This window comes from Heterocephalus glaber, unplaced genomic scaffold (genome assembly GCF_053883595.1).
Source record: "Heterocephalus glaber isolate CG9 unplaced genomic scaffold, H.glaber_assembly_v1.0 deba00001666, whole genome shotgun sequence".
Taxonomy (NCBI): Eukaryota; Metazoa; Chordata; class Mammalia; order Rodentia; family Bathyergidae; genus Heterocephalus; species Heterocephalus glaber.
Genome location: NW_028258406.1, coordinates 5,788,207 through 5,802,891, shown reverse-complemented (window position 1 = coordinate 5,802,891; position 14,685 = coordinate 5,788,207).

Below are 14,685 nucleotides of genomic sequence, written 5' to 3'. Positions count from 1 at the left end.
CTAAGAATCAAAGTACCATGTTATTGCATAAGAACAGACACATATAACAATAGAACCTAATAACCTAGAAACAAACTCTTGCATATATGGTCAGCTAAAGTTTGATAAGAGCACTAAATATTGTATTGTATACTACTCTTCAAGATCTCCTGATTTCATATAAATTTTAGGGTTGTTCTTTCTATTATTTTTTAAAAAGTCATTGGAATTTTGACAGTGATTGCATTAAAGCTGTAGCTTGCTTTAGAGCATAGACATTTTAACAATAATTCATTCAATTCACAAATATGAGAAACCTTTCAACTTATTTGTGTCTCATAAGTATTTCTTTGATATGAATCTTTAAAATAATTATGAATAATAATATTATTAAAATATAATATATTAATCTAAAGTATATATTTATTCTTCCATTGTATGATTTTTTTTCTGTTGAAGGAATGCTAAAGCATATAGTATAACAATAATTTGGAGCTGGGTATGGTGGTGCATATATATATAAATGCTTGGAAAAGCATTAACTTTTACATTGAAGGATTCTATAACATAGGACCCATGTCACTTCCTGCACTGTCAATGATGTTTAAAATATGATATAACTAGGCCCAAAATGATGTTCATACTTGATTCTAGCACATTGTTTCTACTTATGCAGCTTTAGACTATTTTTCAATATATGGTAGTCTCATCGGCTAAGTAGCAATAATAATGTAGCTTTCTTTACCTTATGGAGTGTTAAAGTTAAATGAGATCTCATATGTGACTGAATTATGAGCTGAAAAAGCACTATTCTGATTTTTTTCTTTTTTAGACTAACTTTTCCCTTTGTAATAGAAAGAAGAACTTGAAATTTACAAAGGTAAATAATTACCACAGTATTTTTCTATTTTATGTTGTGGAATTTTATATAATTTGTAATGTGCAGCCTGACTCCAACTTGTCACATTGTTTTCTGTGTTTGATTTAGTTGAAAGGTAGAGCTTTGCTCTCTAGTGCATACTTTCTCTCCTTTTATAACCAAACAAATGTCACATTCAAATTTTTGCTAATGATATTCAGGCTTTTGAAATTTAAAAATTAATATGTTTTATTTCAAAAGAAAATGCTAGTTATTATACATTTGAATATACAGTATTTTCAATAAATTATGTATACTAAACATAGGAGAAAGTAAGACATGCAGAGAGCAGGAAAGAGAAAGATGAAAGAAAGAAAGAAAGAAAGAAAGAAAGAAAGAAAGAAAGAAAGAAAGAAAGAAAGAAAGAAAGAGAGAGAGAAGCGAGGGGGAGAGAGAGAAGGGGGAGAGGGGGAAGGAAGGAAGGGCAACAAAGAAAGAAATAATTCATTTAAATGTACGTAATTTTTACACAAATATATATTGGCTGTGTGTATGCCTCATGGAAAATGTATTAGTAAGAATGAGTATGAAAGTTATTCTTTGCATCTATAAGTTCTAGTCAATTTATTATTGATAAATTCATGCCTTTGGGAAAAACACTATTTTGGCATTTTACATTCCTGATAAGAAAATGGCAATTGAATCTACTTAGAGTGAGGAAAAAGAAAGTAAAAACTAAGTACCAATTATAGCTTGTAATCCTTTATAAATTAAAGCTACTTTGGAGACTTAAAATCTTATGAAAATATTTATTATGAAGGAAATTCTCCTTTTAAAAATAAATCCTATTAAATAATTCATTCAATATCATATTCAGAATTCAATTTTTAAAAAATAATTTCACACCAATCTGTAGTAAGAATTTCTTCTGGAGAATTTAGATAGTAAATCCAATTATTTGTATCCTTTTTTTATTTTATAAAATGTTGATCTAGTATAGACAATCATTGAGATAGTATCTTAGAGTATAAATGATTCATTTGTAGGAGGTTAAGTGCTTTGGGGAAACTTTATTAACTTTTCTAGGAGGCAAGGGGATTATTTAACAAATGATTCTTTCTTCTTCCTATCAAAAATGGCCCATTACATCCAAGTCATATATCATGTGTCAGGTAAATATAGTTCTTATTTTGTTGATTGAGCCAGAAAGACTAAAATCTTTCCAAAAGACGATAAAATGAAGCAATAAAGAACTGGTACCAAAAAAATGAGTCTACAGCCACTCTGTACTAGTTAGTCATTAGCTCAGTTCTTTTTACATTAGCAGACTTTGCTTCAATAGACTACTATAATTCACAGCATTTATCAATCCACAAAAAAAAAAGTCAAAGCAGTAAGAAATGTGCTTTTCATTGTCGATCACAGGAGACAATTACAACTTCTAGTAAATCTCTGTCTACATCAGTGAAGTGCAAGGCAAGCAAAAAAGTCACTTCTCCAGGCTCTGCCTTTTCAGCAAGATTTGACAAGTTACAAAGAATCATCTGAAATGGATGATCACAATCATTATGTGTCTATCATACAAGTGTTAAATGGATGTGCACTCCACGCACACTACAAGAATGAGAAAAGTATTTTGAAGATGTTCAATTAAAATGATTTCAGTAGCCTTGTAAACTCATAAATAGAGACTCTAAATGACCACATCATTTTACTTAAACTGTGCAAAGAGTTTAAAATTTTTTTATCATTTTTCCTTTCTGTAGCATACTCATTTATGTTATAATCAATCTACTTTGAATAAAATTTATTTTTATTTAAAACACATATGCTGGAAGCTCTTTAGGAATTAAAATTTCATAGCTTCTGATACAGAGAAGATAGTCTTAATTTACAATCTAATTATTACTTTTGTCACTGAAATTATGCAACAAATTGGGCAACAAGAATTAAAACACTAGCTAATTACTTTAATATAACATTAAAAAGAAGGTGATGACTCCAGATCAGTTTATTACAATTGTAGTTTTATTTAAAACATTTTTATTCTACAAAATTAATTCCAGTTTATTTTACATTATATTTCTATACATAGCATCAGAAGCATGATTTTAACCATGTGAATTATACAATCTTGATTTTTATAGCTTATTTTCTGGTAAGTAGAAATTAATCAAATGACTACTGATTTCAAAAGAAATAGTGAAAATTTTGACCACTAAGTCACATTTCAAATTATTTTAAAAGATCTATATTTCAATTTATCCATGAAATTGATTGCATTTTATGATCTTAGAAATGTGTCATGGTCAAGTCAAATTTTATGTTTGGGTCAAAACTATGGCAGGACTTAGAAAAGCAACAGCAGATCATAATGGTCTTGATAGTGAGTTATGAAGCAAAGTAAGTACAAATGTGTTATGACTTAGATATTTGTTGAGGAAAATTTCATTGGGATCTCATACCAAAGGAAAATCTCAAAATTTGTTTCAATTGTAATAAAAATACTTTTTAAGCTAGTTATGAAAAGCAGTAAATAGAAAAATGTAATATTTTACATAATTCAAACTCCACAATTAAATGAAAATAATACATATTGTATGTTTGTGTACAGAAATCTTAAAAGAAGTAGAGTAGCATCACATCTTGGCATACAGTACAGTTCTCCATTAAAAAGAATTAGGAATTATTGGATAAATGCATGGTTCTGGGCTGGAACAAATAATCTGTAAGAGCCTAGAGCATTTGTAGTGTCAGAAAGTAAGGAAAGGATTAAAAAAGAAAATCAAAGCAAGAAGCTGCAAGTGGTGGCACACACTTATAATGTCAGCACTTTGGGAGTCTGAAGCAGGAGAATCCCAAGTTCACACCAAGCCTGGGTAACTTGACAATTTAGCCACACTTTGACTTAGAGATAAGAAATAAAAAGGGTTAGGAATGTGGCTTAGTGAGAAGATGCTCTGTTCAATCCCTAGTACCATCAAGAAAAAAAAAATCCACTGACTGGGAGGGTAAATAAAAATAATAGCAGCCAAGTATTATCATTTTAACTTTGGAACCTTATAAATGTTAATCTAATTTAAATGATATTAAAAAGAAAATAATCAATTTGTGAGAATAATTTTTAAAAACAAATTTATCCACATCTTTCCAGTTGATATAATAGTCACGCAGAAAAGAATTATTTCCAATTGAATTGTCTTAGCTACAGAATGACAGTATATTTTTAGTCATGAATATTCCAAAGGAAGAACGAGAATCATAAATTTTAAATTGGTAGTTTTGTTATATAAAAAAGAAAATAAGGAATTATGTGAGGTTTCATTGAAAACAAAATTGTCAGCATAAGAAAAAATACAAATATAAAATCAGAAACATTAAGTTAAAGCCATGATTTTCAATTTAGAAACATCACTTTCAACAAATATGTTATTTTTCTCTTTCTTAAAAATATGTATTTCATAGTTCTTTTCACTGATAAGGTATAGATAAATGAAAACTTAATTTCAACATCTCTACTTTCCAAATTGACTATGCTAAGTACTATTTGCCATAAAATAAAATGTGAGATTTTCTTAGGGAAAACATCAATATCTGTGTCAAGGAAGATTCATTAAAACTGAGATATAACGTTGTATCTAAAAATAAGGAAGTTAATATCCTCGTGCTACATCTAAAAGACCTAAGGACCAACTTGAAGGATCCAAAAATGAAATAATAAACATAAATTATTAATAAGCATAATGAATTGAAACTATTAACTAAAACAGCACCTATGATTTTACAATAAGAACCTCCCTTTGGGTCAGGGATGCAGCCCAATGGTGCCACCTGTGCCTCCCTGGCAGGTGCAATATCCTGAGTTCAATACTCAGTACCACACAAAATAAAATAAAATAACAATAGTAATAATACCTCTCTTTGTTGATTAAGCATCAACTTACTTTTAAAAACCTGATAAATTAGGAAAACTAATCAGCATTTATAGTGTTCTTCCAGACTGTATTCTATGTATCCAAGTAGTCTGTTAAATTTATTTCTGATCATTAATAATTTTTTTTTTTTTGGTACCTGGAATCAAACTCAGGACCTTGTGGTTGTGAGGCAGGCGGCAGAACCACTGAGCTAAAACCCTGGCCCTCTGATCATTAATAATTTATCTTAGCTACTAAATACAGAAGAAACAATAGAAATAGAGAGTTATAATTTGTCATATGTAAAAAAGCCATGTTCATTCGTGGTTGTTATAATCATTAGCTGAAAATCTGACATAGACCTTTGTGATAGGTGAATCAGGTGTAATTTTAACACCAGATGTTATAGTAGATGCAATAGGCTGCAATACCTGAAATCACTTTTTAATTTTAGTATTAAGTAAAAAATGGGATGACCAGATGTCATAGTCCTTCTGCTGTAATGAAATAAGAAATAAACAATAGTATGCAGGAGTACTAATTTTGTCAAAATAAATCAACAAATTTGACTTTATTTAAGCTTTTAGAACCAATTATCAATGTATAGCATATTGATGGATAAAGAAAGAAAATAGAGACTTCATAACACAATGATTACATTTCAAAATAAATATGAAATATTGTACTAGACCATTGGAAATAACAGATTTTCAGCAAATAAATGGCAAGAATTAATATGGCAGATTACAAGTATTTTTTGAGACATATGTGCTAAGTGTGATGTGGGTACCTTGTTATAATCCTAATTTAAATGAGGCAAAGACATTTTTAAAATAAAAATAAATGACAGTTTTGAGGTAGGTAGTATAAATTTTACATTAGCCGGTCATTTAAAAATACAAAAAAATTGTCGTTAATTCTGCTGTTTATGTTTAAGATGCTTTTCCTGTTTATTTGTCTACCAATAAAATATGTATAAAAATAATTTTCAGTGAAATTATAAGAATGCATGTTTATGACTTTAAAATATCTGCCCAAATCCCAACAACACAACAAAAATGTGAAGAATTGGGAGATGGAATTAAGATCAGCAAAATACTCAAGCTGGCTAATGGACATACAGGGATTAATTTTGTTATTCAGTCTAATGTTGAGAATTCTCCATAATAATATGACACAAAACAAAAACTGAGAAAACAGCACAAGAGATTGTCACAAAAACATGGATCCATGGGTAGGGGATAATCTCACCACTACCCAATTAGTTCCCTCAGAGAGACACTCAGATCCCCTAGCAGTAAAACAATAGGGGGGAAACATGAATAGAGGAATCATTTATTCGACAGAAAGCCTGAAAGATAAAATTAAGGAAATTACAAAGAAGGCAATGGTAAGAAAAACTAATAGAAACCATTAAGAAAAATTAAGAACACAAAGAATTTAAGTTCAGGAGTTATAATATCTATCAAATCACAGCACTCTACAGACAGAAAAGAAGGGTAGATGATCTTTTTGGTCACCCATAAAGCTATTTCATTATTTTCATCCAATTGATTGAAAATAATACAAGGACTTGTTTGGCTTAATAAAAAGAAGAGCTTTTAGGATGTTGGTTAAATAGGCAAAAAGCATTTCTGAGTAAACTAGACCTAGATACAGACAGGTGACATTTTAGAACACCAAGAATAAAGATAGGATCCTAAATTATTACAAAGAAAAAACAATAAGTTTACCTACAAAGCAATGAGATCATCAGATTAGAGTCTGACTTTTTATTAGTAACACAGATGGTCATGAGAAATTGGAATGATTCTTCCAAAGAGGAGACAAAATAACTTTGACTCTACAAATATATACACTTACATGAACATATTATTCAAATTTGAGAATAAAATTAAGGCTTTCTCATAATAAGAATATTATATGCCATAGTTTTTCCTTTTCTCAAAATTTTTCCTTTCCTTCCTTTCAGGGGATGAAGGGAGCATAGGGAATGGGGAAAAAATAAGAACCAAGATACATTATGTAAAGTTACAAGTAAGTACCCAATGATAAATGTAAACATATTGTATACCTAAAATGTACCAATAAAATAATTTAACGAAAAAATAGAATATTATATGCCATAAATTATTGATGTAAAAGGTGAAATACATTTCAGGAAAACGAAAATGATGCTAAAATATGTGTGTAAATATAATAACTTAGAGATACAGTGACAAAAAAATTCTAGGGTGAGAATCACACATCAAAAACAAATAGAAATCTTTCCAAATTAGTGCACAGTATGAAATCATGCCCAGAAAAATAGCTCCAAGAAGTATAATGAAGACAACAAGCTGTACCTTTGACATGCTAACAGAGGTCTACTTTTCTCACTCAACAACCACACACATGCATTCTCACAGACCTGTAGATACAGAGCCATAACAAGCAACTAGCAATTCTCCCTAATGACCACCTGAAAACTGTGTGATTTGGACATGCCCAGTGCACCCTTCACAGCACACTTCTTTTGGCTGGTAGGTAGCTAACTTTCAGTTGTGCAACCCATGACCTGGGGGTCCCTCGTGTAGGAAACATGTTTGTATACTGGCAGATGGCCATTGTGTCTCTTGTCTTACTGGTCTCCAGTTTGTGCCTGCATTACCATCCCTTTGGTGCTATGAAGGAGACCTTGAGATCCCTCTGTGTCTTGGAAAAAACTTGGCCTTAGGCTTCACATGGAAGGCAAACTTCCATACACTACCACAATTGATAACAAGTTCAGATTTTACACATAGATCCTGGGAAAAGAGGGCTTCATAAGTAAGTCAAGAGGGTAGTCCTCCCTCCGGGCTTACATCAGACAGGAGTAAAGAGGCAGGCAAAGAAAAAATGCTTGACAACCAGCTGTGTGTGTGTGTGTGTGTGTGTGTGTGTGTGTGTGTGTGTGTGTGTGTAGAGAGAGAGAGAGGGGTGGGGGGCACTTCAAATTTATGGACAAAGGCCTGAATGGTCCATTAACGGGAAGCAGCAGTGATGTGGAGTACACTCCACTAGGCAGAGAGATGCCTCTAAATTCTTATTGAACCATTTGGGTGTGGTGCCAAACTGGAATCTCTCAAGGTTGATTGAATCCTACTTCTGGAATTAAAAAGTTAAACTTACACTTAAAATGGATGTCAAATTAACATAAAATTATAAGAATTCACTCTACCCAACATAAGACCTTTCCAGAACGTCATCTGAAAATTCATCAACTCAGTGTTTGCCCATTCCATTCAAATCTCATATCCCATCAGTCCTCTTTGCCTCAAGACGCCTAATGAAAGTTAATCCCATCATGGCCCAAATTGAAAATTGCAGTGTCAGTTCTTAGAGGGGCTAAAGATGCTAGACAGCTGTTTCAGCAAGATTGCAACATAGGAATGGGTTTTAAGGGCATTGAATCCAAAAAGATTAAATATAAGATGGCATTTTGTAATAAGCTGGAATTTAGAATTTCATGTATAAGCATATGAGAATGACTGTAAAAGCTTGTTTCGTTAGTTAATTGAAGCTTAGATTCAAAAGTGGCCCTCCAGTTAATGAATATAAGATTCAGAACTTCCTTAGAAAGAAATATGTGTGTTTTATGAAGGACCAAAAAGAATATTCACAAACGTTGAGCCTGCTGTTTCTTTAGGCAGGGGATAAAGGTGAGAGATCATGCTATGGAACTATATGGTCTGTTTTTTATGGATGCCTGGAATAGCAGAGAAAGGACAGAATTACTCAGTTTTCAGAAATTATCAATTAGCCCACAGGGGCAGGCCAAAGGGGCAAAAGTTAACTCCATTGTTCTGTCACTTGAGTGTACGTGAAGAGCTACCTCATGAATCTCCAGGAATAAGAAATCCAGATAACACTGGGAATTCATGGCTCCTACATAGTCCCAAAGGCAAGCCATTTCATAGTTCCCTTGATTGAAAATATGTTCATTCTCACTAATCATGTGGGAATTGAAAATGCAAACAAGGTAGCATTCATAATTTTTATATCATCAACAATTTTAAATTACGAGAATACCAAGCCTTTTTAAAGTTTTTGGAAGTTGTTGTGAAAATATATTCTGAGTATGTGACCTCACAGTGAGCTGTAGGAAGCAGTAACTGACAGAAACATACTAATGCCAAGATTTCGGCTGTACAGAATAACTGCTCCCTGTGGAATGTTGATCTCATTGTCGGGAATCCAAACAAACAATCCTTTAAGTAGAGAGAAAATAAATAAAGTAATCAGGTTCTTAACATACTATCAGATTGCTTTTTCCTCTCTTTTATTCCTCCCTTGTTCTTTACCTTTCTTTTTCCATTGTATAACAGGCTAGACAGACCTGTATTCCAAATGTGAAGCTCTCTACCTTATCTGGCTGCCACCCAAGTTGGCCCGAAATGTAAGATCCCCTTTAATGAATTTTGACAACCTGCCAACCTGACATGGTGGTGTGTTTGGCTAGCTTTTTTATTGCTGGACACAATACCCCACACCCACAACTTAAAGGTGGAGAAGTTTAATGTGGTTCATTATCCATGCATTGCTGGCTCCAAAATAGAAACATCATGGTGGAATGTTTCGTTGAAGCAAAGATGTTTAGATCATGGCCATTGGGAAGTAGGGCAGGGGAACAGTACCAGAGAAGAGCCAGACAGAGACACCTCCATAACCCACCTAGACACACATAAAATTGTGCTCTACTAATACCCTGGGAAGCTCCCCATCCATTCAAGTTGACATTCCATCACAATGCTAGCATCCATTTTTCTTTCTTTGGTCTGAGGTAACCCTCTGGTGATGGAGTTTCCTCAAAAAAAGGAATTTTGTGCTTTCAATATTGACTGAGGAGCCATAAATTTGTGTCATATATTTAAAGAAAAATGTACAATATTTCTGTACTTTAAAAGCATTCATAAAGTACAGAAGTCATTCTACTTTTATATAAATGCTTGTGGACATCTGCAGTCAATAAAAACAAAAAAGAATAACATATCCATCTATGTCTATTTAGATTAATAACTATGGTATAACAAGTTCAAATTTATACAATAAAACCAAAAAGCAAAAAAATCCACGTTTCATGTCAAACTAACACCATACTTACTTGGAGTAAACCATATGGTTTTAAATAATACAAAAATATTTTATGTACTTGAAGTTCAAAAAATAAATGTGCCAATGATTAATTATTTAAACTTACATTTGTACTAAAGGTATAAAATCCAATGTATATGACATACTATATACGTGGTAAATACAAGGTAAAATACATGGTATAAAGTTTTAAAATATCAAAAACATAATGGTTGGTTAATCTGGTTTGTTATGAATCAGATATCTTTGCTGCTGTTATTTTTGCTTTTTGTATCAATTTTTAATTTCCTTTTTATTTATGTGGTAAACAAAAAATATGAAATTCATTTTATCGTATTCATAAAAATTACTAATGTAGTAATATGTTAATTATGAGAACAGTGTTATACGGCAGACCTCTGTAGAATTTTTTTCTTGAAAGTCAGCATTATAACATTTATGCAATTACTTTCTGTAATCCTGACTTTACTATCAACTGACAGTTGCAAATTTCTAACAACATTCAGGTTTATCACACTGATATTTTGCCAGTATCACATCTGTAACATATAATTTTAAAGCTTCTCCTTCATCAAACACTCTTTTCTTTCCCTGTTTCTCTTGATGGCGTCATTTCACTTGTTTTTCTAGTGTGACATTTCTTGACATTTACAAGCTACTTTTTTTCTTCATACTTTAATATCCAGTTGATGCCAGATTTTATTGTATATGTTTTAAATACAGTACATGTTTTTTCATGTCTTGCTTTTTTCCTTTCAACTGAAACTATTGTGTTTAAAAAATCTTCTTTGGATACCCCCGTATCACTCATGTGTACTCTCAATTGATATGTGCTTCAGTCTCTTGTCTTTCTCAACCTATCCAAAAACATCACCAAATTTTCATTCAGGGAATTAAACCCTTTACTCTATGTTTTAATACAAAAAATTGCGGGTAGCACTTTTAGTTTTTGGAATCTGCTTAATTAGCCTACTTTTGTTTCTTTGTTTTAAAACAAGCATTTATGTAGAAGATAGAATTGAAAATAATCTTATAAACAGAAGTATATGGCTCCATCATAAGCAATTTTATTAAACTCTTGTTCCTATTTAAATCTCTGTACTTTGAGAACTACTAGGGGAGGAAAAGCACATGACAGGGTGAGAGGTAATGTGTGTTTGGGTTTATGATTTGTGTCTGAGTATTTTTTTCTTTTAAATTCTTTTATTGGTACATTGTGTCTGAGTATTTAAAGAGGGAAACAAACTTTTGGGAAACTGGATTCATTTATTAGAAAAGCAGACAAGAAGTCTTCATTAAAGTTTCCATAGAGCTGCCTTAACTTTGGATAGTTACATCAAAGTCTGTACTCACCCTCACTGTGCCACATAGTGAGGAATCTGGTTTCTGTTAAAAGACCTCCCTGAGACTATTCAGGCCTATCCACAGGCCTTTCAGAGGGTTCTGCCTAGTAGGACACATGGAGAAAGCTTGGGTGCACAGACTGTGAGCGCGTGGGCCTCGGAGGGGATGTGGTCAGGGGCCCGGCTCTGGCTCTTGCTCAGCCCTGCACGTCCTCAGCTCTGGTGCTGTTTTCCAGGTCTATTTATCTGAACCCTTATGCCTGCTTCCTCCAGCCCCTCTGCTGAGGCCTCCTTACTAAGGGGCAGGACGGGAAATCTTAGCCTAACGTCCTTAATGTTGTTTTCACTGAGTACCCACGCATTGTCAAGTCCCACCTCTTCCTTCTCCCGTACCGGCTGACTTCAGGGTTCATAAAGCTGCCAAAGTCTTTTGTTTGGGTCTTCCCAACAGGGAGAAACCTTGTGTCTGTGCTGATCCACCTGACCCTCAAGTGATTTGTCTGCCATGGAGGAAAATGGAACAGAGGGAGTATGTATTTTCTTTGGTTTTAGCCTCTTTCAAACCAACATAGCTCATGATTAAAGGCTTCACTCTCATTTTTGGAGTAGTGCTTTAATCATCTCCTCTGACGTGTGACAGCGCAGTGGATGTGCATATTCTCCCCCCCAACACACACACACACACACACACACACACACACACACACAAACACACGGACAGAGTTTAGCTGGGCTTCTCACACATAGATGTTCGTCGGCGCCGGGCAGAATCTACTACCTCCATCTTCCTCATTGCCTCCCTCTACAGTTTTCTTTCTTCTCTGTGCTCAATCCCTTAAAAAAATCATTCCTTTGCTCCAGCATTAGCTTTATTTATTTCTCTTATAAGAAGTTATAAAGTCATACACTAATAAAAGTTTTTTAAAAAAAGAACACCCAGATTATTTTTTATTGGTTCACATATTATTAACTTTTGCTTTGCAACTTAAATCTCTAATTTGCAAGTTAACTTTGTAATATTTTGGTTGTTTCTTTTGTATTATCATTTTATAATATTTGCTAAAATTTCTTCCCCTTGTCTTCTATCTACAGTACAAAAGTTTCCATTTTATTTAAAAGTAACTTGCATCTTCTCACACAATAAACTCAAACTATAATAAAAAAATCTTGACAATCCAAAAACTGAAATGAAATCCTTCCATAATTTTGTATTTAAGAAAATAGATACTTGTGCAAGGGTATTTTCATGAGACAATATTCTTTAATGTACTTGCTTGTTTACCGCAGAATTAACTATAAATAACATTTATAATTTAAGAAAAATTATAATATACATGGTATCAATTCAACATTTTTTTTTCTTTTTTTTTTTGAGTATATATTTCCTGTAACTTTAGCTATGGAAAAACTAAATTAAAGTTGCTTTTATATTTGTTCCCAATCTTATTGAAATCATACATGAATATTTAGATTTGGCTAAAATATATGTTCCTTTATTAATAGTTTCTATTACAATATAAAATTTCATTAAAACTTTGTACATTTTAAAAAATTTATAATCAAAGTTGTCTTTTTTGTTTGGGGATTTAGCAAATTCTTTCTACTGCATTTTAAGTTCTATGAGAACAGAAAAGGATCTTCCTATACCTTGTACAGCTCAGTACAATGCCTGGTATGTTGTAGGAAATGTTAGTGATAAAAGAAATATTAAGAAGAACATATTAGCAGTAATATATCTCAAATGTATTTTTTTCATAACATGGCTTAAATTTTGGAGGTAAAGGGAGTTTTTAATAACAAATAGCTTATGAAATATTAGAGAAAGCATAAATAATGTAATTCAGAATTCCAAAATGAATATACAATAGAAAGTTCATAATTAAAATCAACTGATCAATGTTTGTATTTGGTCAAAATGGAATAAAACATTTTCAATATGTTTCTGATATAAGGCACATTAGATAATCAATATTACATATATGATAAAACTCTTTAGAGCTTTTCTTTGATCAAATGTGACTTCACTTCTGAATGGCTCAGTTTTGGAATATCACACATGAAGATGTAGGTGTCTAGGGTCTTAAAACTGGCAGATGGTAGATAATCTGTGATTGTGTGGATGGGTGGCCATGTCTTTGTCAGAGTAATGATACTCTCTAAAATAAAAACATGAGAGAAAAGCCTAAAAGGGGTTTGTGGATGAACTAGAGAATAAAAGCTTTTACCACTGCTGTTCTTTAACAGGGTATGGAAGAAGAGATGGAGCATGAAGGTGGAAATTTTATTGTCTCTACACTAGACATGAAAAGGACTTCTATAGAGTATGACAATTAGCATGAAAAGAGGTATAGTTTGTTTCAAGGGTTTCCAATTTTGTTTTCAATGGCTTTGTCTCTTCCAACTTTCCCTTATCTGGTCCAGATGTTCCCCTTCTTCTTCTTTTGTTCTTGGCTCCTCCCCCAATTAGGGAGAGGTCACTGGATAACAGACAACCTGGGTAAATCAGTGTGGAGCTTTTCTGGTTTCCCAGGAAACTTTTCATGTCCTCTGATTTCAAGGAAAAATTTTCTGTAGGGTAGTGTAAAAGGCGATTTGAGGTCTATTTTCTCTATGTCTGAAACCTGAACTAAAATTTATAATAGTCTCTCAGAGTAAAGTTTCATTAAGTGTTTGATATTAAGATGTCAGTTAATAGCCTCAAAGAATTGCATTCATAGCATTCCACCAGAGCTAAATATGTAGATTAGGATAAGAAGGAAGGCATTAACAGGAGCATAACTAATTTACACCTTCTCATAGTAAGAACAAGTTGAGCATAGAGCAATCTATCACAGAATAAGGAAAATTTAGTTTTACTTATAAGTAAACAGCAATCTATTGATTTTGTCACATATTTTCAAAAGCAGTTTCAAATATCTTTCTAATCTACAGCATTTTATTAGGAAATGAGTAGTAATCATTGCTACAATTTCTAACCTTTTCATATTCTGAAGAATGAAGCTGAATAAAAACTTAGATTAATTCATAACTATAATTTTAACCCCACAAAGCTATAACTCTTATTGGATAAATTATTCTTCATATATCGCTTGTATTTGAAATAGTACTACTTATTTGAAGGTATAAATTATGTATTACTAATATATCACATGAATTCTCTTTTCCTGAAAATAAACACATAATATACAAATTATAAAATTGAATTTAATTCAACTTGTGTGGCCTATGCTTGTAGAGTAAGGTATATATAACAGAGGAATCATTCTCCATGTTTACAAAACATAAAGAAGACAAAGCAAAGAGTTGAGAAATAATTATTTTCAAATTTTATTTAATGAATCTATAAGTGTTGGAGAAGAACTTCTGTATCTTACTAAAAATACAATGTTGAAAGGCCTTGATAAAATTGAGGAGTAAATTAAGATTTAATCTGATCTCAGTAGTTTTGCAAGCTCAGAAGTTTTAATTAAGAATAAAT